Below are 26203 nucleotides of genomic sequence, written 5' to 3' on the forward strand. Positions count from 1 at the left end.
AGAAAGATTACATCCTTCTACTGTTCATTTTCCAAATGCTTGGAATGGCTGCGCTGGGCTGGGGTCAGAGGCAGGACCTGGTGACTCAGACCAGACCTTGAGTGCAGGTGGCAGGGACCCAATCAATTGAACCATCACCTGCTGCCACCCAAATTGTGCATTGCTGGGAATCCGGAATTGGGAACCAGAGCCAGGAATTGAATCCAGACACTCCAAAGTGGGATGCAAGTAAGTGTCTTACTGAGTACCCCCAAAGCATACTTTCCAGTATATTTTCAAATCTCCATTTCCTGTCATCTAAGCATGTCATGATTACATTGAGTGTATAGTCCAGAATGGTTACTTAAGTGTTTTGTAGCATGCTCTGATTGTTATTCTGCAGTCTTCCTACTTCTCTGAAGATATAATCAAGGAGCTATTGGTCCAGGAAGCCATTTGAAGGCCTGATTTGGCACTGAAAAATAAGAACAAAATGTTGTGGTCCCTAAATTTAATTCTTATACTTATAATGAAGAAAATACTTCCTTTCTTTTCTGTTTTTCTTTTTTTAAATCAAATGGTTGAGGTAATTAATGGGGCTGTAAAAAGCAACTGTTATTCAAAACCATGTGTCTGTAATGGAGTTGGCACCAAGTAAGAAAATAATTCTCTTGTTTTCCTGGCCAAGTGTCCACTTATTATGGCATAAAACAGTGGAGAGTATGTCTGTGCCACTTATCTTCCTCAGAAATACTAAAACCAGAAGTTGTAAAGGAATACAAGTTTGGTCACATTGACAACTCCACTGGCTTGCCTGATATTTTAAATGTATGGCACACAAATCTAAATCAATATATTTCAGTAATATCTTGTCTATTCTCTTTACAACATAGTGCAGAAGAAGGAGTGTTGCAGTTGATTTCTCAACAATGTTGCCCTGGATTAATTTCTGAGAGGAGGAGCGTGGTGGAGGCAAGAGGCGCAGAGTCACCACATAGACCCCAGGAGTTGGGTAAAAGCGAGCTTGAGGCAAGCAGCCCACAAACTCATTTATTTCAGCTGGTACAACATCTTATATAGCCAAGACCAGCCAATCCAGTCAAGGGGTGGTGTATGCCCTAACCAATCACAGCCTGTTGCCAGGCAGTTTCCAAAGCCATCCCATCACAGCCTGTTGCCAGGCAGGCTCCATTGCCAGGTGGGATTCAAAGCCATCCAATCACAGCCTGTTGCCAGGCAGGCTCCATTGCCAGGTGGGATTCAAAGCCATCCAATCACAGTCTGTTGCCAGGCAGGTTCCATTGCCAGGTGGGTTTCAAAGCCATTCCTGAGTAACTGACGCTGGGTTGCCAGCAGCCACCTTGGCATGGCCTTCTCATTCCGCCACAAAGGAGAACTATGAAATCACAGCTGTGTTTTCTCTATTCTAGACGCTGGAAATTCAGATGTGAATAGAAGAGTGGCGTTCCCTGTCCCCAAGGAATTTCTTGTCCAGGAAAGTAGGAAATTAGGAGTAAACAGACGAAAAACCCGTCAATTTCAAACATGAGAAATGGCTTGAAGGAACCTGGTTGATGTGAGATAAAGTAACTCTGGGGCATGGTGGATGGGAGGGGAAATGGTTTCTGCATGGATATTAGGATCACTGTAAATTGCTCTGAATATTCTAGTTGAGACCCTGAGGAGCCAGCCCCAGAAGGATCCAGGTGGAGAGAGCAGTCCAACAGTAATGTCCAATTGCTGAGGTTGGTACAAAAAGAGCAAGGGGTAGAATGGGGAAAACAGAAAGGTAATTTGGAGTTACTGTGTATGTACTCATGTACAGTTACAGTAATATAACTTTGCAGCCAGTAATATGGTACCTTAATCTAATCATGATGAAAGAAAAGGTAAGCCTGTACTCTGCAAAAAAAAAAAAAAAAAAAAAAAAAAAAAAAAAAAAAGAGGAGGTACAATTAGCAACAATTTTAAACACCATAAAAAGAAAGGCTAATGAATTGCTCCAGATTTAAAAAGGCTTAAAACACACCTACATCTAAGTGCAGTGTGTGATGCAGGGATTAGATTCTGGATTGAGGATGGTAAGGTTGCCATAAAGGAAATTGTTGGGAAAACTGGCATGATGATATGGACTACTAAATATTATTACTGTTGTAACAATGTTAAAGTCCAAAATTTGGTCATAGATCAATGGTTGTATAAGAGAATATCTTTGTTCTTAGGAAACTAACACTGAAGTGCTTATAAATAAAGAGGCATGAGAGAAAATAAATGTGGTAAAATATTAGCAACTGATAAATTGGGGTAAAGTTAATTGAGAGTTTAATGAACTATTGTAACTTTCCTCTAAGTTTGGGATTAGTTCAATGTTCTGGCTCCAGGGTAGAAAATCCACTTTAAGAAGACCAGATTGGAAGCAGTGAGAGCAGTGACCCTCTATGGGAAAGGAGATAGTGGCTTTGGCTGGGGCAATGATAGCAGAAGTGAGAGAAGAGGACAGATTTGTGAAATGATGGGTCTTCAAAAGGCTCATGGAAATACATAGTATGAAAAAGAGGGTTGGCACTATGGCAAAGCAGGTTTAGCATCTGCCTGCAACACTGGCATCCCATAGGGGCGCCAGTTTGAAACCCTACTGCTCCACTTCCCATCCAGATTCCTGCTAATGACCTGGGAAAGCAGCAGAAGATGGCCCAAGTGCTGGGGCTCCTGCACACATGTGAGAGACCTGGAAGAAGCTCCGAATTCCTGGCTTTGGCCTGGCCCAGTCCTAGATATTATGGCCATTCAGGAAATGAACAGGTGGAAGGAAGATTGCTCGCTCTCTCACCCCTCCTCTCTCTGTAACTCTGCCTTTCAAATAAACAAATAAATCCTGTTTTTAAAAAAATGCATAGATTTAAAAGAAAATGAACCAAAACAAGCCTATCTTTTAATTCTATTTTTCCACGAACCATTGAAGAATGCTTTTATATTTTAGAGGTAGAAACAAGAAAGATTATTGATGAATTAAATGTCTTGGTTACTTTGCTTCCAATCCATCTCCCTGATGATGTGCCTAAGAAAGCAGTGGAAGATAGTCCAAGCATGGGCCCCTACCATCCATGTGGGAGACCTGGACAGAGTTCCTGGCTCCTGGCTTTGGTCAGTGCAGCCATGGTCCTTGTGGCCTTTTGGGGAGTAAACCATTGGATGGAAGATCTCTCTCTCTCTCTCTCTCTCTCTCTCTCTCTCTGTGTGTGTGTGTCTTTTCCTCTCTCTCTGTAACTCTGAGATTCAAATAAATATTTTAAAATAAATAAATAAATCATTTTTAAAAATGCCCACAGCAACCAGAGCTGGGTCAGATTGAAACCAGAAGCCTGGAACTTTATCCTGATTTCCTGCAAGGGTGGCATGGGGCCCAAGCATTTGAATCATAATCTGCATTGTCCCAGGAGCCATTAGCAAATAGTGGGATTAAAGCAGAGTAGCTGGGACTGACTGGCACTCCAAGATGTGATGTTATCATTTCAAGCTGTGGATTAACTTCCTATGCATAAGTTGAAAGGTTTCCTGTTTTATTGCTTCTATTTTTTAAAAAATGAAGTACGAGATCAGGTCATAGGTGAGAACAAGGTGTGAAAGAAGTGGAAATTTTAATGTGACAGGATTTTAAAAAGTAGTACAATATAATTTCAGTCTTCTTGAAAAAGCGAACAGATGATTTACGTAGAATATTTGTACCACTTTTGTGAATATTTGTCCCATTTCTGTCTTTATATATAAGAATGTACCCTTCAACTCAAACGAATCTAGGTTCAAACATTAGCCCAACTACATGACAGCTGCATGATTTGGATCTAATTTATAAAAGCACAAATGTAAAAATTTACCTCAAATGATGTGTTTTAAGCAATGCACATTAGTATATGGTAGTTAAAAATGAGCACTCAACATTGCAGTAAAAGGTTATCAGCAACCAAAGATGGCACAATTATGTCTAAAAATTCAATGTCTTTAAGAGAAACACTGATCTGATAATTTGTCCTACATTATTTCTCTCAGGATATTTCATTTATTTTAATTGAGATGTAAGAAATTAAAAAGGTACAGGAAGCACATCACATCTGTAATTTGTGGACTATTTTCTGTATACTGTGTATCTTCCTTTTGTGGTCCTACTAATGCAATCATTTTGTGCTGACTTGGGTCATTATTTTATCAACTTCTTCCAGGAAGATGTAATGCCGCACACTTTCTCACTATCTGAAGTGTGGTGTTTGGAACACTGCAAATGGTTCTCACTATGGGGAAGCAATGGACCCAGGAATGAAAATAGGTAACCACCAAGGTCTGACAGATACATTTAGGTTAAATAGTCATGGTTGTTTTGTATCCACTGAAATTTTAGCTTTGTACAGCAACTCCTCACCTGTAATCAAGTAATGGCCTATTATTGTCAAGGAAACAAAGTATTGTCCAGAAGGATTCAAATATTTTCCCTTTGCTACTGGGGATGACCTGATTGTCTTTGCCACCATATTAAACCAATTTAGGAGTCATCATTAGATTCATGGTGAGCTTTCATTATTTGAAGTCCTTTTCACTTTTAGACCTGGTACTTGAAGCCAGTGCCTTTTTTCATAATTGCATTTTTTTCTAGGAACTTAGTTCTCCAAATTCTATTTTTTCTAAAAGATTTATTTATTTATTTGAAAGGCAGTGTTACAGAGAGGTAGAGGCAGAGGCAGAGGCAGAAGCAGAGAGAGAGAGAGAGTTCTTCCATCCACTGGTTCACTCCCCAATGGCCACAATGGCCATCTGAAGCCAGGAGCCAGGAGCTTCTTCTGAGTCTCCCATGTGAGTGCAGGGGCCCAAGCACTTAGAGTCATCTTCTGCGGCTTTCCCAGGTGTGTTAGCAGGAAGCTGGATCAGAAATGGAGCAGCTGGGACTCGAACTGGTGCCCATATGGGATGCCAGCACTGCAGGCAGTGACTTTACTGACCATGCCAAAGCGCCAGCCACGTCCAAATTCTTAATGTAGTGTTTTACTTCCTGTATTTGATCAGCACCGATTTCAAAAATTGCAGCTTACAATTTTAGATTTTCCAATTAGCAGTGTTTTCATAAATGAATCTCATTTGATACAATAATCAGTCTCTAAAATAAGATAAATAGTTTTATCTTCTAGATTCCATGAAGAAATAAAGACCCTCCAAAGCTTGCCTAAACATACCTAGATGGGAAGTGGCAGAGTTGGACTTAACCAAATTCTGACTCCCTGTGACATTGTACTATTAGGTGTAGACCAGTGATAAGTACTATGAAATTAAAAACAAAGTCCTTCTCTTATATTGTACATAACCCAGTGGAGAAAGAGATTAGAAATCTACATCTGATAACACTGCCATATTTACACAGAGTAGAAAAATACCTATGGAATAAAATAGACAATGATTATGCAAAACATTCTGAAAGACTTCATGAAGGAAATAAAGGCTGCATCAGGCAAAAAAAGGTGAAGGTGGCCAAGCAGAACTTCAGAGAAATGGATTGATTATTTTGGCTATAGATGGAAATTTTCTTTTTGGGAAGTAGTTGAGAAATAAGTGCTTAAAGTATGCTTTGGTCAGAGGAGAAAGACTAAGCCTGTGGCTATTTTCCAGGGCTTATGGGGAATTCATGAAGGATTAGAGCATTTCTAGATCCATGTTTAGAGCAGTTTTTTCGACCTAGCAATTAAGTTTCTACTTGGGACACCTGCATCCTATATCTGAGTGCCTGGATTCAAGTCCAGACTCTGCTCTTGTTTCCTGGTACTGTGCACCTTGAGAGGCAGCAGGTGATGGCTCAGGTACTTGTGCCTTGGCCATCAATGGGGGACACCTGGATTGAATTACTAACCCTTAACTTTGGCCTGGCCTGGCTCTGGCTGTTGCAAGTAGGTGGGGGAATGAACCAGTTGATAGAGAAGCATGCACTCTCTCTCTCTTTCCTTCTCAGATAAATAAATAAACACTTTTTAAAAAGAAATTCATATTTGTTAAACATTGTATAGTCCTAGATTTTCCTCCGTTCTTCAAAGTGTAGATTTTGCTTGGATGTCAGTCAGGAACCTCAGTACCAGCCTCCTTTACAGTCAAATGTGGCCAGAAAACTAACTCTCCTGAGTAGAATGTGTGTGGAAACACAAGAGCTTGCAAAGCCCAAGCCAGGACTTCCCTTGTGTCACCTTCCTCTTCTGCCTCAAGGTTGTATGGTGTGGCCAAGTAATGAATTTGAAACACTGTGGAGCCTCAAGTCACCTTATCAAAGACAACCACCTGCCTCCTAGTAACTCCTGGAACAAATGAGAGGGAGAATAATACATTTGTACTCCTAAATTATTGAGATTTTAGATCTTATTTGTTATGGCAACTAGTGTTCTACTTACTGTAAAAATTGATACTTTGAAGTGGGATGCTGAAAACACCCTAGAATGCCATTTACTAAAAGCACAAACGATGGGGAAAGAGGATTTTGGAGGTTGGAAAGAGAGACCACATGTGGGGAGCAACAGAACACTATGTAAAGTTTTACTGGTGGAAATTTGTTGGGTTATCTGTGACTTCTTACCTGTGGCTCCAGGCGAGACTGAAGAATACATTGTTAGAAGAATTGCTTTTTCTTTGTTCTATGTGGCCAGATCTCAAAAGAGGTACAGTCAGGCAAGAATAGGCTGACTCAAGGTAGAAATGAAAGGAAATAGAAAGTTTGCAGAAAGTGAAGCATCACTGGTTGGTTGTCTCTGGGCCCCAACAGGAAGAGAAAAGGGCCTTTAAGTCATTGGCATTAAGAGTGAGCTCCTTTTACAATTGTCCGTTCTCCACATTCAGATTAAATGTATGTCCTTTTTGTTAGAGATTTATTTATTTATTTGAAAGTCAGAGTTACACACAGAGAGAAGGAGAGGCAGAGAGAGAGAGAGAGAGAGAGAGAGGTCTTCTATCCTTTGGTTCACTCCCCAAATGGCCACAACAGATGGAGCTGTGACAATCCAAAGCCAGAAATCAGGAGCTTCTTCCAGATCTCCCACATGGGTGCAGGGGCCCAAGGACTTGGGCCATTTCCACAATATAGACAAATGCCTCTAACATATATCTACAGAAATTTTCATCCTACACTTAAAGAATACACATTCTTCTCAGCAGTACCTGGAACCTACTCTAGGATTGACCACATACTAGGCCATAAAGCAAGTCTTAGCAAATGCAAAAAGAATCAAAATCATACCATGCATCTTCTCAGACCACAATGGAATGAAGCTGGAAATTAGCAAATCGGGAATCCCTAGAGCATATGGAAGCACATGGAGACTGAACAACATGCTCCTGAATGAACACTGGGTCATAGAAGAAATCAAAATTGAAATCTAAAACTTTCTGTAAGTAAATGAGGATAACAACACAACATATCAAACTTACGGGATACAGCAAAAGCAGTGTTAAGAGGAAAGTTTATAGCAATAGGTCCCTACATCAAGAAATTGGAAAGACACCAACAAATGAGCTGTCAATGCATCTCAAGGATCTAGAAAAACTGCTGCAAACAAGACCCAAAACTAGTAGGAGAAGAGAAATAATTAAAATTAGAGAAGAAATCAACAGAATTGGATCCAAAAAAAAGATCAGAAAAATGAAGAGCTGTTCTTTAAAAAAAAAAAAAAAAAAAAAAAACACACACACACACACAAATTGGCACACCATTGGCCCAACTCACTAAAAAAAGAAGAGAAAAGACGAACCAAATCAATAAAATCAGAGATGAAAAAGGGAATGTAACAACAGACACCACAGAAATAAAAAGAGTTATCAGAAATTACTACAAAGAGTTGTATGCCAACAAACTGGGAAATCTATCAGAAATGGATAGATTCCTGGACACATAAAACCTACCTAAATTGAACCATGAAGACATAGAAAACCTAATCAGACCCATAACTGAGTCAGAAATTGAATAAGTATAAAGACCCCCCCAACAAAGAAAAGCCCATGACTGAATGGATTCAAAGCTGAATTCTACCAGGCATTTAAAGAAGAACTAACTCCAAAATTCTCAAACTATTCAGAACAATCAAAAAAGAAGGAATCTTTCCAAATTCTTTCTATGAAACCAGCATCACCTTAATTCCTAAAACTGAAAAAGATGCAGCAGAGAAAGAGAATTACAGACCAGTTTCCCTGATGAGCATAGACCCAAAATCCTAAACAAAATTCAGGCCAATAGAATACAACACCCAGACCAAGGGGGATTTATCCCTGATATGCAGGGATGGTTCAACGTTTGCAAATCAATCAATGTGATACACCACATTAAGAAACTGCAGAAGTAAAACATATGGTTATCTCAATAGATGCAGAGAAAGCATTTGATAAAATACAACACCCTTTCATGATGAAAACTCTAAGCAATTATTTATAGAAGTAACATTCCTCAATACAATCAAGACAATTTATGAAAAACCCACTGCCACCAATCTATGGAATGTGGAAAAGTTGGAAGCATTTCCACTGTGGGAGGAGATGTATAGTTCGGCATATGCTCACTCAGACTTACCCATAATGGTAGAGATAGAAACGTGCCAGGGGATTGCAATTCAATCCCATCAAGGTGGCATGTACCAATGCCATCGTACTTGTTATAGTGATCAGTTTAAGTTCATAACTGATCAAAAAGATAGGATTAAGTGTCAAAGGGATTACATAAATAAGACGAATGTCTGCAAATAATAGTTGATAGAATTAAAAAAGGAGAGAATGATCCTACATGGGAAGCAGGATACACAGCAGACTCAGAATTGCAGATGTCCCTCCCCACTCCTGCTCCCTCTCCCTTTCCATTCACATTGATTCATTTTCAAATATCTTTATAATTGAATATTATACAATTATATAATATAAATTACATATATAATATAAATAAATATATAACTGAAGGTTATCTTTACATTAAAGATTATAATTGAAGATTATAGTACAGAAGATCAATTTAGCATATATTAAGTAAAGATTTCAACAGTTTGCACCCACACAGAAACACATGATTTCTATCTCCTTAGTGAATTTCATTCATTTCATCTTTTGTTTTCCTTATTTCTTTAAGCTGTTTATCTGTATTCTCTTGCATATCATTGAGTTTGCTTACAATCATTATTTTGAATTCCATTTTGGCATTTCATTGATCTCCTTCAGATATGAATATATTTCTGGAGACCAATAGTGTTGTTTGGGGGTGTCATGCTACTTAGTTTCTTCATGTTCCCTGCCTCCCCCACATTGACATTTGTGCATCAGGTGTAATATTCTCTTCTTTATAGAGTAGGTTTTATTTGAAGAAAGTTTTAGAGGGTTTAGATGGAATGAAAGGAGCCATTGGCTTTTTGCTTCAGCTTTGTTTCTAGGTAAGCCCAACTTTTGGGTGATTTGTTTTGCTTTCAACAATGCCAGAAATGTCTAAAAGTAATACTGCAACAGCATTTCATAGAGGTAGAAGTGTGGCTTTGAGGTGAGTATGGGTTTGCATCTTCAGTCCCTATAGAATTGAGTGTCATTTACACTAGGGATAATGATATCCAGGGCCTTGTTCTTGGTGTGAGGGATCAGAGGGGGCTGTCCTCTTGTCACACTGGGAAGCCTGAGTGATGCTGGGACTTGGGACATCAATAATTGTGTTTCTAGGACTATGTGATGTGGATGGGAGCTTCCCCAGTTCTTGCTGGGAAAGTGCAATTTATGCTGAGGTTCAAACACCAAAAGCCCTAACCCAAGGACTAGGGGATGTGAACTGAACCCTGCTCCAGAGCTATAGGGTGACTACAGGGTATAAAGGAGATTTTACACTGATAGTTGTGAGTTAAGAGATGTGAAATATGGGCAGATTTCCCCCTAAGTCCTATCAGGCTGAATCCAGTGAGTTTGATCAAATTAGTCCTGATTGCTACAGTACTGGTGTTGCAGGTTGCAACCGAGTCTACCCAGACCTCCCAGGATGGGAGCCAGGTTTTTGGGATGGTGGTAGCCATCTGCCCTAAGCAGAACAATAAGGTAGAGTACTCCAGATGCTGTGTCTGACAGCAAGTTACCCAAAGGCTTTAAACCAACATCAATAGTCCTGATTCTGCAAAGCACAGATGGAACTGCCCAGTTCTCCTGTGGCATGTAAGGGTGATGCTAGGGTTTGTGCCCAAGGCTCCCAGCACTGTGAGCTACAAGGTGTAGTGGGAACTTTCTCAGATCAGGCCAGATTTTTTTATGAGCTGCTGGTGCTAAGCCCAAGAAGCTGAGTGGAACTTCTCTGAATTACGTAGAGCAAGTGAGCACAGCTCTGGGGCTTATGACCAGAACATTCACAGTTGCAGCATGCAGGGAGTCTACTCTCCACCCTATAAATTGCCCTGATTCTAGCTCTAGTCACAGCATTACTGCATTCTGCCTACTGTGTCAGAGCACAGTTCAGCCAGGACTCAACCTATCCAATTGAGACCGGTACTTGGAGATGGTGGGTGAGGGGAAGAAAACAACATGCTTCCTTTTTCAGAGCAAAGTAGCCACTCAGAAGCCAGTCAGTACCCCTGGATTGGCTTGAAGGCAGTAGGGACTGGAATTCTCCCTCAGTTATAGTTGCCAATGTTGGGGCACCACAGCAACTTATTCCTACTTCATCTGAGAAAAATGGCATTTCCCAGTGGCCAGCCTACTGCATAGATGTAGGGTTTGCTGGAAGAATGCACAGTCACAGAGACTTATTTTTCCTCTTTCCTTGTTGTCCTGTCACTTCTCTGCTGAAATTTTCTGTCAATCAATCCCCTGGGTTTGTGGTCCTTACTTGTTTTTCTATTATCTTTCTGCAGCTGGGGTCAGTGCCTCTTCTCACTCTTCAGTCATTTTGGATCATCCCAAGAATAGATTTTTACTGACTATTTTACACAGGAAACTTAGAGAACAAAGATAATCTGCTAACCAAAAGGTTTCGACAGCCACTCCCCCAAAGATACCCTTACATCCAATAAACCAGGAAATCAAATGAAAACTACCTCTGCATGCCAGAATGACAAAATCAACGAGGAATGACATGTCCACAGTTGGCTGGAATTTGGACAACCATACTCCAACAGCTTGGTAGAGGGTAAAATGGCATAATCATTTGGAAATCTATGTGCCAGCTTCTATTAAATTTAAATATCTGCCCATTATCAAGATCCAGGCATTCTAGTTTTAGGTATGTACCCAGAAGAAATGAGTGCCTATATGGACAAAAATTCTTTTATTCAAAGTATCTTAAATTGGAATTGATCTAGTGTTTCTCAACATGAAGCTGTATAAACCTGATGTGATAAATTTATTTAATTGAATTCTACAAAGTAGTGACAACAAGACAACACAACTAACCTGGCAGAAAAGGTTAATCTTAGAAAAAAAATATGTCAGGTGGTATAAGCTGGCCAAAAAAGAAATACATATATGTAGTACAGGAATAGGAAACACTAATTTGTATTCATGTAAAGTGGAATAGTATTTTCTTTTTACAGAGGTGGGAACAGAATGTAATGACTGGGTAGAACATAAGAGAACCTCCAGAGAAGACATATTTGCTCCATATACTGGCCTGGCATATAATATATGTAAACACAATTGGGCTTGTATTTAGCATTGAATATTTTATGGTACAGAAGTTATGTTTCAATTTAAAATAAGTAGGTAGATATGAAGGAGAAGAGAATGGGAGAGAGCTAGAGTGAGAGCAAGCAAGAGAGAGAGAGAGAGATTTGAAATTTTCTGTAATAAAAACAAATCAAAAGAAAACTTGTAAGTGATGGAGCTGGTTTTCAAACCCTCTGCCAGCAAAGTCTGTTCTGGTAAGTATTCTAGTGTAATGCCTCTCCAATGTGCTTAATACGTAGGTGCTCATAAATATTTTTAGAGTTGAAAGAATTGATGGTCATATTCCAATGCTTTTTGCATGGAAACATGACCTTGCTTATTAATTCCTTAGAAAAGATGGATTTTGTGCACAGTTCCCTGAATAATTTCCCATTGCATTTTACTGTGTATCCTTCCACTGCTAAAAAGCCAGATGTTCTTTCTTTGATCTATATTTGTTCAATAGTTGTATTGTGTATTATATTAATTAGTCAATTGGGACTCATAATATTTATTCCTTTATGATCCAAATACTGATTCTATTGGGGGAAGAGAGCTATTGTTGATATATTTGGCTTGAAGAAATTATTCTGTAAACATCAGCTTGCACTTATATTTGTGGTTCAAATACATTCAAGATTAAAAGCTTTATCTTTCTTTCCTCACTTGAATTTAATTCCATTAATCCACCTCCACCCCAAAGAAACCATGAAAAATAGTGGGTAAACATTCTATTCTTATATTTACATAAAAGCTTTGTGAGTGGTAAGTGTGTTTGTGGGGGGGGGGGGAGAAAGAGATTTGTGCTTATTACAAAAATATTCTTTAGTTGACATAAAAGTGTATTTATGTTTAAAATATATTACTATCAGGGGGGCGGAGCCAAGATGGCGGAATAGTGAGGGCGCGCACCGATAGTCCGGGAAAATTTAGTTTAATAAAAGGGGAGTTACGGTAGCCGCAGAAAATAGAACCAAACAAAAATTGCAGGGGAAACCCTTCTGAATGGAGCAGGCGTGAATCGGACGACCTACTGGGAGAACAAGGTCGCCCACCGCACGGAAGCAAAGTCCCGGGACCCAGCCACAGAAGCCCCAGGGTCTGCGCAACAGTGCTCCAAGGAGAGTGCACGCCACACAGAAAACAGCGGGGAGACTTGAGACGCTCAGGGCTCCGAGTCCACACATCGGCGCTGGAAGGGGAGGTGAGCTCAATAACCCGAGACATTGGTGGGGAAACGGGGGTCAGAATCTAGAGGGGGGCCGGAAAGTGCAGCAAACTCACTACCGGAAAGAAGGAAAAAAAAAAGCTTCGGGGTTTCTCTTCCCCCTAACCTTGCAAAGGTTACAAGCCTGCAAGACTTGAAGAATTCCCAAGAGACAAAGAGCAGGCCTCCTCTTTGGATTTACATATCAGTGGGGGAGAGTTAAGGAACTGAGTCACTACAATTCAGTAGCCTAGGCAACCCAGTGGGAGTCCAGAGGAGCCAAAGACTGGAAGCTAAATACCATCAATTCTGCACAGCCCTGCCCTGCAGTGTTACTTACCCCCTGAATAAATAAAATAAATAAATAAATAAAAAGAGAGAGATTTACCACGCATAACCTGAGGGTGTCACCTTTGCACACCCTTAACCTGGAAGAACCAGGCAGAGCTCTCAGGCCCCACCCATCTCAAGCCTCCAAGGCTCCTCCAACAGCAGGCAGTCCACTTAACACGGACACAGTATAAAAAAAAAAAAAAAAAAGAAAAAAAAAGCGCACAGTGACTCAAGAAGAATTAACTATGCCGAGTAACAAACACAGAAATAGAGGGAGCAAGATCAACGATGACACTATGATGCCTCCAAATAAGCAAAACACCCCAAGCCAAGAGTATGAAGATGATGAGATAGAAGAAATGCAAGATACGGATTTCAAAAAATTTATGATAAGAACATTTAGAAGTTTTCAAAAGCAAATCCTTGAACTACAGAAATCCTTAATGGACAAGATTGAAAATCTTTCTCGTGAAAATGAAATTTTAAGGAAGAGTCAAAATGAAACTCAGAAACTAGTAGAACAGGAAAGTGTTATAGTGAAGAGAAATCAAAATGAAATGAAGAGCTCAATAGATCAAATGACAAACACATTAGAAAGCCTTAAAAACAGAATGGGTGAAGCAGAAGAGAGAATATCGGACTTAGAAGATAGAGCACAGGAAAACATACAGTCAAACCAAAGAAAAGAAGAGGAAATTAGAAACCTGAAAAATATTGTTGGGAATCTACAGGATACTATTAAAAAAACCAACATTCGAGTTCTAGGAGTTCCTGAAGGCATGGAGAGAGAGAAAGGATTGGAAGGCCTTTTTAGTGAGATACTAGCAGAGAACTTTCCAGGTTTGGAGAAGGACAGAGATATCCTAGTACAGGAAGCTCATAGAACCCCCAATAAACATGACCAAAAGAGATCCTCACCACGACACGTGGTAATTAAACTTACCACAGTGAAACATAAAGAAAAGATCCTAAAATGTGCAAGAGAGAAACGTCAGATTACTCTCAGAGGATCTCCAATCAGACTCACAGCTGACTTCTCATCAGAAACCCTACAAGCTAGGAGGGAATGGCGAGACATAGCACAGGTGCTAAGAGAGAAAAATTGCCAGCCCAGAATATTATATCCTGCCAAGCTCTCATTTGTGAATGAAGGTGAAATAAAGACCTTTCATAGCAAACAGAAATTGAAAGACTTTGTGGCCACTCGTCCGGCCCTGCAAAAGATACTTAAAGATGTGCTACACTCAGAAACACAGAAACACGGCCATCAATATGAAAGAAGGGAAAGGAAGAACACCTACCAGTAAAAGAGCATGGGAAGCTCAAAGCATATACTAGAAAATATTTCCGGGAAAATGGCAGGGCAAAGTCACTACGTATCAATTGTCACATTGAACATTAATGGTCTGAATTCTTCAGTTAAAAGACACCGTTTAGCTGACTGGCTCACAGAACACAACCCAACTATTTGTTGCCTACAAGAAACACATCTCTCTAACAAAGAGGCATGCAGACTGAAAGTGAAAGGTTGGAAAAAGATATTCCATGCCAACAGAAACCAAAAAAAAGCAGGTGTAGCCATATTAATATCAGACAAAATAAACTTTAATACAAAAACTGTTAAGAGAGACAAAGAGGGACACTATATAATGATTAAGGGTTCAATTCAACAGGAAGATGTAACTATTATAAATGTATATGCACCTAATTACAGGGCACCGGTCTATTTAAAAGATATGTTAAGGGACTTAAAGGGAGATTTAGATTCCAATACAATAGTACTGGGGGACTTCAATACTCCACTCTCAGAAATAGACAGATCATCCGGACAGAAGATCAACAAGGAAACAGCAGATTTAATTGACACTATTGCCCAAATGGATCTAACAGATATCTACAGAACTTTCAACCCTACATCTACAGACTTCACATTCTTCTCAGCAGCGCATGGAACCTTCTCTAGGATTGATCACATACTAGGCCATAAAGCAAATCTCAGCAAATTTAAAAGAATTAGAATCATACCATGCAGCTTCTCAGACCACAGCAGGATGAAGCTGGAAATTAGCAACTCAGGAAACCCCAGAAAGTATGCAAACACATGGAGACTGAACAACATGCTCCTGAATGAACACTGGGTCATTCAAGAAATCAAAAGAGAAATCAAAAACTTTCTGGAAGTAAATGAAGACAACAACACAACATATCAAAACTTATGGGATACAGCAAAAGCAGTATTGAGAGGCAAATTTATAGCAATAGGTGCCTATATCAAGAAATTGGAAAGGTACCAAATAAATGAGCTTTCAGCGCACCTCAAGGACCTAGAAAAACTGCAGCAAACCAAACCCAAATCTAGTAGGAGAAGAGAAATAATTAAAACCAGAGAAGAAATTAACAGGATTGAATCCAAAAAAACATTACAAAAAATCAGCCAAGCGAGAAGCTGGTTTTTTGAAAAAATAAACAAAATTGACACCCCATTGGCCCAACTAACTAAAAAAAGAAGAGAAAAGACCCAAATCAATAAAATCAGAGATGAAAAAGGAAACGTAACAACAGACACCACAGAAATAAAAAGAATCATTAGAAATTACTACAAGGACCTGTATGCCAGCAAACAGGAAAACCTATCAGAAATGGATAGATTCCTGGACACATGCAATCTACCAAAATTGAACCATGAAGACATCGAAAACCTAAATAGACCCATAACTGAAACAGAAATTGAAACAGTAATAAAGGCCCTCCCAACAAAGAAAAGCCCAGGACCAGATGGATTCACTGCTGAATTCTACCAGACATTTAAAGAAGAACTAATCCCATTTCTTCTCAAACTATTCAGAACAATCGAAGAAGAGGGAATCCTCCCAAATTCTTTCTATGAAGCCAGCATCACCTTAATCCCTAAGCCAGAGAAAGATGCAGCACTGAAAGAATTACAGACCAATATCCCTGATGAACATAGATGCAAAAATCCTCAATAAAATTCTGGCCAACAGAATACAACAACACATCAGGAAAATCATCCACCCAGACCAAGTGGGATTCATCCCTGGTATGCAGGGATGGTTCAACATTCGCAAATCAATCAATGTGATTCACCACATTAACAGACTGCAGAAGAAAAACCATATGATTATCTCAATTGATGCAGAGAAAGCATTTGATAAAATTCAACACCCTTTCATGATGAAAACTCTAAGCAAATTGGGTATAGAAGGAACATTCCTCAATATAATCAAAGCAATTTATAAAAAACCCACAGCCAGCATCCTATTGAATGGGGAAAAGTTGGAAGCATTTCCACTGAAATCTGGCACCAGGCAGGGATGCCCACTCTCACCACTGCTATTTAACATAGTTCTGGAAGTTTTAGCCAGAGCCATCAGACAAGAAAAAGAAATCAAAGGAATACAAATCAAGAAGGAAGAAGTCAAACTATCCCTCTTTGCAGACGATATGATTCTGTACTTAGAGGATCCAAAGAACTCTACTAAGAGACTATTGGAACTCATAGAGGAGTTTGGCAAAGTGGCAGGATATAAAATCAATGCACAAAAATCAACAGCCTTTGTATACACAAGTAATGCCATGACTGAGAAAGAACTGCTAAGATCAATCCCATTCACAATAGCTACAAAAACAATCAAATACCTTGGAATAAACTTAACCAAGGACGTTAAAGATCTCTACGATGAAAATTACAAAACCTTAAAGAAAGAAATAGAAGAGGATACCAAAAAATGGAAAAATCTTCCATGCTCATGGATTGGAAGAATCAACATCATCAAAATGTCCATTCTCCCAAAAGCAATTTATAGATTCAATGCAATCCCAATCAAGATACCAAAGGCATTCTTCGCAGATCTAGAAAAAATGATGCTGAAATTCATATGGAGGCACAAGAGACCTCGAATAGCTAAAGCAATCTTGTACAACAAAAACAAAGCCGGAGGCATCACAATACCAGACTTCAGGACATACTACAGGGCAGTTGTAATCAAAACAGCATGGTACTGGTACAGAAACAGATGGATAGACCAATGGAACAGAATTGAAACACCAGAAATCAATCTAAACATCAATAGCCAACTTATATTTGATCAAGGATCTAAAACTAATTCCTGGAGCAAGGACAGTCTATTCAATAAATGGTGCTGGGAAAACTGGATTTCCACGTGCAGAAGCATGAAGCAAGACCCCTACCTTACACCTTACACAAAAATCCACTCAACGTGGATTAAAGACCTAAATCTACGTCCTGACACCATTAAGTTATTAGAGAACATTGCAGAAACCCTTCAAGATATTGGCACAGGCAAAGAATTTCTGGAAAAGACCCGGGAGGCACAGACAGTCAAAGCCAAAATCAACTATTGGGATTGCATCAAATTGAGAAGTTTCTGTACTGCAAAAGAAACAGTCAGGAGAGTGAAGAGACAACCGACAGAATGGGAAAAAATATTTGCAAACTATGCAACAGATAAAGGGTTAATAACCAGAATCTACAAAGAGATCAAGAAACTCCACAAAAACAAAACCAACAACCCACTTAAGAGATGGGCCAAGGACTTCAATAGACATTTTTCAAAAGAGGAAATCCAAATGGCCAACAGGCACATGAAAAAATGTTCAAGGTCACTAGCAATCAGGGAAATGCAAATCAAAAGCACAATGAGGTTTCACCTCACCCCGGTTAGAATGGCTCACATACAGAAATCTACCAACAACAGATGCTGGCGAGGATGTGGGGAAAAAGGGACACTAACCCACTGTTGGTGGGAATGCAAACTGGTTAAGCCACTATGGAAATCAGTCTGGAGATTCCTCAGAAACCGGAATATAACCCTACCGTTCGACCCAGCCATCCCACTCCTTGGAATTTACCCAAAGGAGTTTAAATTGATAAAGAAAAAAGCGGTCTGCACCCTAATGTTTATTGCAGCACAATTCACAATAGCCAAGACCTGGAACCAACCTAAATGCCCATCAATGGTAGACTGGATAAAGAAATTATGGGATATGTATTCTTTAGAATACTATACCGCAGTAAGAAACAACGAAATCCAGTCATTTGCAACAAAATGGAGGAATCTGGAACACATCATGCTGAGTGAAGTAAGCCAGTCCCAAAGGGACAAATACCATATGTTCTCCCTGATCGGTGACAACTGACTGAACACCAAAAAGGAAACCTCCTGAAGTGAAATGGACACTATGAGAAATGGTGACTTGATCAGCATAGCCCTGACTGCTAATGGACAACTTAATACATTATCCCTCATAGTATTTTTTTTTTTGTCTGTTCTACTTAATATGACTGGTTTAATTCTGTAATTATCACACAGTTATTCTTAAGTGTTGAAAATTAACTGAAATGTGATCCCTGTTAAACATAAAAGTGGGAATAAGAGAGGGAAGAGATGTATAATTTGGGGCATGCTCGGGCTGACTTGCCCCAATTGGTAGAGTTGGAAACATACTAGGGGATTCCAATTCAATCCCATCAAGGTGGCATGTGCCAATGCCATCTCACTATTCCAAGTGATCAATTTCAGTTCACAATTGATCATAATGAAAGGACTAAGAGTCAAAGGGAGCACATAAACAAGTCTAGTATCTGCTAACACTAACCGATAGAATAAATAAAGGGGAGAGTGATCCAACATGGGAAGTGAGATACTCAGCAGACTCATAGAATGGCAGATGTCCTAAATAGCACTCTGGCCTCAGAATCAGCCCTAAAGGCACTCGGATCTGGCTGAAAAGCCCATGAGAGTATTTCAGGCATGGAAAGCCAAGACACTCTGGCAAAAAGATCTCTGTGAGTGAGATCCCAGTGGAAAGAACAGGTCTTCAAAGAGGGAGGTGCCTTTCTCTGAAGGGAGGAGAGAACCTCCACTTTGACTATGACCTTGTCTAAACAAGATAAGAGTCGGAGAACTCAAGGGGCTTCCATAGCCTTGGAAACTCATGACTGGTGCATAGGGAGATTACTGATGCCATAAACAGGAGTGTCAATTTGTAAAGTCAACAACAGGAGTCACTGTGCACTTACTCCTCATGTAGGATCTCTGTCCTTAATGTGCTGTACACTGAGGCTTAATGCTATAACGAGTACTCAAACAGTATATTTCACTTTGTGTTTCTATGGGGGTGCAAACTGTTGAAATCTTTACTTAATGTACACTAAACTGATCTTCTGTTAAAAAAAAAAAAGAAAGAAAAGAAACTATCAATTCCCAACTTGACTCTCACTGGGATTAAACATGACAATAGGTCTGATCTGATTTCATCATCATTTAAAAAAAAATCATCTATTATTTTTCACTTTATGTTTCTGTGTGGGAACAAACTGTTGAAATCCTTACTTAAGGTATACTAAGCTGATCTTCTGTATACTAAGATAATTGAAAATGAATCTTGATGTGAATGGAAGGGGAGAGGGAGTGGGAAAGGGGAGGGTGGTGGGTGGGAGGGACGGTATGGGGGGGAAAGCCATTGTAACCCATGAGACGTACTTTGGAAATTTATATTCATTAAATAAAAGATAAAAAAAAATAAAATAAAATATATTACTATCAGCTGGCGCCGCAGCTCACTAGGCTAATCCTCCATCTGCAGCGAAGGCACCCCGGGTTCTAGTCCCAGTTGGGGTGCCGGATTCTGTCCCAGTTGCTCCTCTTCCAGTCTAGCTCTCTGCTGTGGCCCAGGAAGGCAGTGGAGGATGGTCCAAGTGCTTGGGCCCTGCACCCGCCTGGGAGACCAGGAGGAAACACCTGGCTCCTGGCTTCGGATCAGCGCAACGCGCCAGCCGTAGCAGCAATTTGGGGGGTGAACCAACGGAAGGAAAACTTTTCTCTCTGTCTGTCTCTCTTACTGTCTAACTCTGCCTGTCAAAAAAAATTAAAAAATAAAAAAAGATATTACTATCTAAAAATATTTTGGTGAAAAGACAAAGAATATACTGTGTGCCTACCTTTAGAAGTTCCTATGTTAGAATTTTACATTGTATGAGGTACTCTATGTGAAATGATAAGAAATTTGAAGTTCAAAAAATTAAGGAATTCGTCACATTATAAATGGCATAATCTAGAACATTTGACCTGTTCTACCTGTATTATTAGTGTTCCATACCAGAATGAGAGGCATTAAAAATTATTCCTATCCTGGAAAAGGTGTGGGTTTTTTTTATTATGATATTTAAATTCTTTGGAAGGTTGAGAGACAGAGATAAGGTGTAGAGATCTTCCATCTACTCCTTTGCTCCCCAAATGCTCACCACAGCTGGAATTGGTCCAAGCTAGCCAGGAACTGGTAACTCAGTTTTTATCTTCCTTGTGCATGGCAGAAATTCAAGCACATGAGCCATTACCCACTGCCTCCCAGGGTATGCATTAGCAGGAAGCTGGAATTGGGTGTAGAGCTGGGACCCAAACCCAGGTACTCTGTTTAGAGGATGTAGGCATCCCAAGTGACTCTTAACTGTTATGTTTTTTTGGTTCTGATGCAATGCCAATCCTAAGAGAATAGAGTAGCAAACTGCTAAACTTCTTGTTACCTTCGATGAATCCCTGATGAATTTTGGAGCAGAATGTTAGGCAGGCACCTTGACAGTACACCTCACAATTACCCCATGGGTTGTACTTGTCCTGGTGGCCAACTGAAAAGACAGGAAGGTAGTCAGCAAAGAGACTCATCAAAAATACAACCAGAACCACTAGTTAACAGAAAGAAACTAAAGGCATACAAATAGGAAAGGAGGAAGTCAAATTAGCCGTTTGCAGATGACGTGATTCTGAATATAAAAGAATCAAACAGTGTCACCAAGAGACTATTAGAACTAATAAGTGAATTCAGCAAGTTTTCAGGATAAAAAATGAACACACAGAAATCAGTAGCATATTTATACACCAACAATGATCTTGTGAGAAAGAACTTAAAGACCACTCTCATACATAATAGATACAAAAAAGTAAATACTTTGGGATAAATTTGACTAAGGAAGTAAAAGATCCGAAGCCAGAAGCCAGGTTCTTCCTCCTGGTCTCCCATGTGGGTACAGGGCCCAAGCACTTAAGCCATCCTACACTGTCCTCCCGAGCCACAGCAGATAGCTGTACTGGAAGAGGAGCAACCAGGACTAGAACCCCGTGCCCATATGGGAAGTCAGCGCTGTAGGTGGAGGATTAACCAAGTGAGCCACGGTACCAGCCTCCACCAAAGGCTCCTGATACAAGCTGCCTAGGCTATGGAAGCTTTTGAATCCACAAACTGCTTCAATATTTAGACAAGGCCATATGCAAAGTAGAAGTTCTCTCCTCCTTCATAGAAAAGTACTTCCTTCTTTGATGACCACTTCTTTCCAATGGGGTCTCACCCTCAGAGCCCCTTCATGTAGGACAATTTTTTTCTCCAGTGTCTTGGCTTTCCATGCCTGAAACACTCTTGAGGGCTTTTCAGCCAAACCAGAATGCCTTATTCATATTCTTATTTTTTACTAAGATCCATTTTCAATTAAAATTATACATATATGATTAAATATGTAAAGCAAAAAGTTCAACAAATAGTATGAAAAAAAATTCCTCAATAGTGAATACAAGGGCTGTTCAAAGCCTTGCTTCTCAAAGTGTCAATTTCACTTCTACAGATTGCCTTTTAGGGACTCTATTAGATAGCATAAGTCAGTGAGAACATACAGTGTTTGTCCCTTTGTGACTGGCATATTTCACTGAGTATGATGTGGTTTTGATTTGCATTTCCCTGACAGCTATTGATTCTGAACATTTTTTCATGTGTCTGTTGGCCATTTGGATTTCCTGTTTTGAAAAATATCTGTTTAAGTCCTTGGTCCATCTCTTAAGTGGGTTGTTTGTTTTGTTGTTGTAGAGTTTCTTGATATCTTTGTAGATTCTATTTATTAATCTTTTATCAGTTGCATTGTTTGCAAATAATTTCTCCCATTCCATCAGTTGCCTCTTCACTTTCCTGACTTTCTTTTGGCATACAGAAATTCTCAATTTGATGTAATCCCATTTGTTAATTTTGGCTTTGGCTGCCTATGCCTCTGGGATATTTTCCAAGAAGTCTTTGCCTATACCAATGTTTGCAGGGTTTCTCCAATGTCCTATAATAATTTAAAGGTGTGGGGTAATAGATTTAGATATTTAATCCATGTTGAGTGGATTTTTGTGTAAGGTGTAAGGTAGGGATCTTGCTTCATATTTTTGCATGTGGAGATACAGTTTTCCCAGCGATATTTGTTGAAGAGACTGTCCTTGTTCCAGGATTGATTTTTAGCTCCTTGGTCAAATCTAAGTTGGTTGTAGATGCTTGAATTGATTTCTTGCATTTCTATTCTGTTCCATTGGTCTATCCATCTGTTTTTGTACCAGTACCAGGCTGTTTTGCTTATAACTGCCCTGTAGTATATCTTGAAAACTATTATTTTGATGCCTCAAGCTTTGTTTTTGTTGTATAAGATTGCTTTATGTATTTGGGGTCTCTTTGTTTCCATATGAATTTCAGCATCATTTTTTCTAGATGTGAGAAAAATGACATTGATATTTTGATTGGTATTGCACTGAATCTATACATCGCTTTTGGTAATATGGACGTTTTGATGATATTGATTCTTCCAATCCATGAACATGACAGATTTTCCATTTTTTGGTATCTTCTATTTCTTTCCTTAATGTTTTATAATTCTCATTGTAGAGATCTTTGACATCCTTGGTTTAATTTATTCTAAGTATTCCATTTTTTGGTAGCTATTCTGAATGGGATTGAGCTTCAAAATTCTGCCTCAGCCATGGAATTGTTTATGTATACAAAGGCTTTTGATTATTGTGTATTGATTTTCCATACTACTACTTTACCAAACTCTTTTATGAGTTCCAATAGTCTTTTCATAGAGACTTTTGGATCTTGTATATATAGGATCATGTTATCTGCAAATAGGGATAGTTTGACTTCCTACTTCCCAATTTGTATCCCTTTGATTTATTTTTCTTGCCTAATGGCTCTGGTTAAAACTTCCAGTACTGGGCCGGTGCCGCAGCTCACTAGGCTAATCCTCTGCCTTGTGGCGCCAGCACACCGGGTTCTAGTCCTGGTCGGGGCGCTGGATTCTGTCCCGGTTGCCCCTCTTCCAGTCCAGCTCTCTGCTGTGGCCCAGGAGTGCAGTGGAGGATGGCCCAAGTCCTTGGGCCCTGCACCCCATGGGAGACTAGGATAAGTACCTGGCTCCTGCCATTGGATCAGCATGGTGCGCCAGCTGCAGCGCGCCCCATGGGAGACCAGGAAAAGCACCTGGCTCCTGCCATTGGATCAGCACCATGTGCCGGCCACAGCGCGCCGGCCGTGGCAGCCATTGGAGGGTGAACCAATGTCAAAGGAAGACCTTTCTCTCTGTCTCTCTCTCTCACTGTCCACTCTGCCTGTCAAAAAAAAAATTAAAAAAAAAAAAACAACAAAACTTCCAGTACTATTTTGAATAGCAATGGTGAGAGTGGGCATCCTTGTCTGGTTTCATATCTCACTGGGAATGCTTCCAACTTTTCCCCACTCAATAGGATGCTGGCTGTGCGTTTTTCTTTTTTTTTTTTTTTTTTTTTTTTTTTTTTTTTTTTTTTTTTTTTGACAGGCAGAGTGGACAGTGAGAGAGAGAGACAGAGAGAGAAAGGTCTTCCTTTGCCGCTGGTTCACCCTCCAATGGCCGCCGCTGCAGCCGGCGCACCGTGCTGATCCTGGCAGGAGCCAGGAGCCAGGTGCTTTTCCTGGTCTCCCATGGGGTGCAGGGCCCAAGCACCTGGGCCATCCTCCACTGCACTCCCTGGCCATAGCAGAGAGCTGGCCTGGAAGAGGGGCAACCGGGACAGAATCCGGCGCCCCAACCGGGACTAGAACCCGGTGTGCCGGCGCCGCAAGGTGGAGGATTAGCCTATTGAGCCACGGCGCCGGCTTGTGCGTTTTTCATAAATTGCCTTGATTGTATTGAGGAATGTTCCTTCTGTACCCAATTTGCTTAGAGTTTTCATCATGAAAGGGTGTTGTATTTTATTAAATGCTTTCTCTGCATCTATTGAGATAATCATATGGTTTTTGTTCAGCAGTTTGTTAATGCAATATATCACATTGATTTATTTGTGAATGTTGAAACACCCTTGTATCCCAGGGATTTCCCACTTGGTCCAGGTGAATGATCATTCTGATGTGTTTTTCTGGATTTAATTGTCTAGAATTTTGTTGAGGATTTGTGTTTCTATGTTCATCAGAGAGATTGATCTGTAGTTCTCTTTCTCTGTGTTATCTTTTTCAGGTTTAGGAATTACGGCGATGTTGGCTTCCTAGAAAGAATGTGAGAGGATTCTTTCCCTTTCAATTGTTTTGAATAACTTGAGAAGTATTGGAGTTAGTTCTTTAAATGTCTGGTAGAATTCAGCAGTGAAGCCATCAGGTCCTGGGCTTTTCTTTGTTGGGAGGGTTTTTTTTCTGATTCAATTTCTGTCTTGATCCTGGGTCTGTTTAGGTTTTTTTTCTGATTCAATTTCTGTCTTGATCCTGGGTCTGTTTAGGTTTTCTGTGTCTTCATGTTAGGCAAGTTGTATGTGTCCAGGAATCTATCCTTTTCTTCTAGTTTCCCAGTTTGTTGGCATACAACTCTTTTTATTGATGTCTGACAATTCTTTTTATTTCTGGGGTGTCGATTGTTACATTTCCTTTTTCATCTCTAGTTTTATTGACTTGGGTCTTCTCTCTCCCTTTTTTGATTAGTTGGGCCAATGGTGTTTCATTTTTGTTTGTTTGTTTTTTAAAAAAAACCAGTTCATTGTTTTGCTGATCTTTTTTATTGTTTTCTTGGTTTCAATTTTGTTGACTTCTTCTCTAATTTAATTATCTCTTTTCTCCTACTAGTTTTGATTTGGTTCGCTTTTGTTTTTCTTGATAATTGAGGTACATTGATAGCTCATTTATTTGGTGTCTTTCCAATTTCTTGATGTAGGCACCAATTGCTATAAACTTTCCTCTTAATACTACTTTTGCTGTATCCCATAAATTTTGATATGTTGTATTGTCATCTTCATTTATTCCCCCCAATTTTTTTTATTTCTCTTTTGATTTCTTCAATGACCCACTGTTCTTTCAGGTGCATGTTGTTTAACCTCCATGTGTTTGTATATGTTCTAGAGATTCCTGAGTTGCTGATTTCCAGCTTCACTGCACTGTGGTCTGAAAAGATGCATGGTATAAGTTTTTTTTTTTTTTTTTTAATTTGCTGAGACTTCTTTACAGCCTAGCCTGTGGTCAATCTTAGAGAAAGTGTCATGCACTGATTAGAAGAATGTGTATTCTGCAGCTGTAGGATGTAACATTCTGTAGATATCTTTTAGGTCCATTTGGAATATACCGTTGATTAACTTTGTTGTTTCCTTGCTGATTTTCTGTTTGGTTAATCTTTTTTTTTTCTTAGAGTGGGATATTAAAGTCCCTCATTAGTATTTTATTTGAGTCTAGAAGAATATAATTATAAAATGTCCATATGACTCAAAGCAATTTACAGATTCAATACCATCCCCCATTAACATATGACATTCTTTACAGAATTTTGCCAGAAAAGTCTAAACTTCTTATGGAACTACAAAAGACTCCAAAAACCAAAGCAATCTTGAACAATAAAGCAAAGCCATAGACATCACAATACTAGACTTCCAGACATATTACAGGTCCATTGTAACCAAAACAGCATGGTACTTTTATAAAATGTGCTACATATATCGATGAAACAGAATAGAAATTCCAGAAATAAACCTATGAATCCACAACCTATCTTTGACAAAGGTGCTAAAAACAATCCTTTGAAAGAATATTTCCCTCACTTAAAAGTGATGAGAAAACTGGATTTCTTCATTCTGAAGTTTGGAACAAGACCCCCACCTTCTATATGAAAAATCAACTCAAAATGGATCAATGATCTAAATGTAAGACCTGACACTAGAGAAAAACAGAGGGGAAACACAT

The 26203-nt window shown here is 39.5% G+C and overlaps 1 long non-coding RNA gene across 1 annotated transcript; it reads left to right on the forward strand.

Annotated features, from left to right (window-relative positions):
• Nucleotides 1-797: 797 nt before the first annotated feature.
• On the forward strand, nt 798-7609 carry LOC138849577 (uncharacterized). Its single transcript, XR_011388489.1, has 3 exons — nt 798-1555; nt 1650-1724; nt 2635-7609. It is a non-coding gene; the product is annotated as an uncharacterized lncRNA (long non-coding RNA).
• The last annotated feature ends 18594 nt before the right edge of the window (nt 7610-26203 follow it).

Source organism: Oryctolagus cuniculus, chromosome 5 (assembly GCF_964237555.1).
Source record: "Oryctolagus cuniculus chromosome 5, mOryCun1.1, whole genome shotgun sequence".
NCBI classification, from domain to species: domain Eukaryota; kingdom Metazoa; phylum Chordata; class Mammalia; order Lagomorpha; family Leporidae; genus Oryctolagus; species Oryctolagus cuniculus.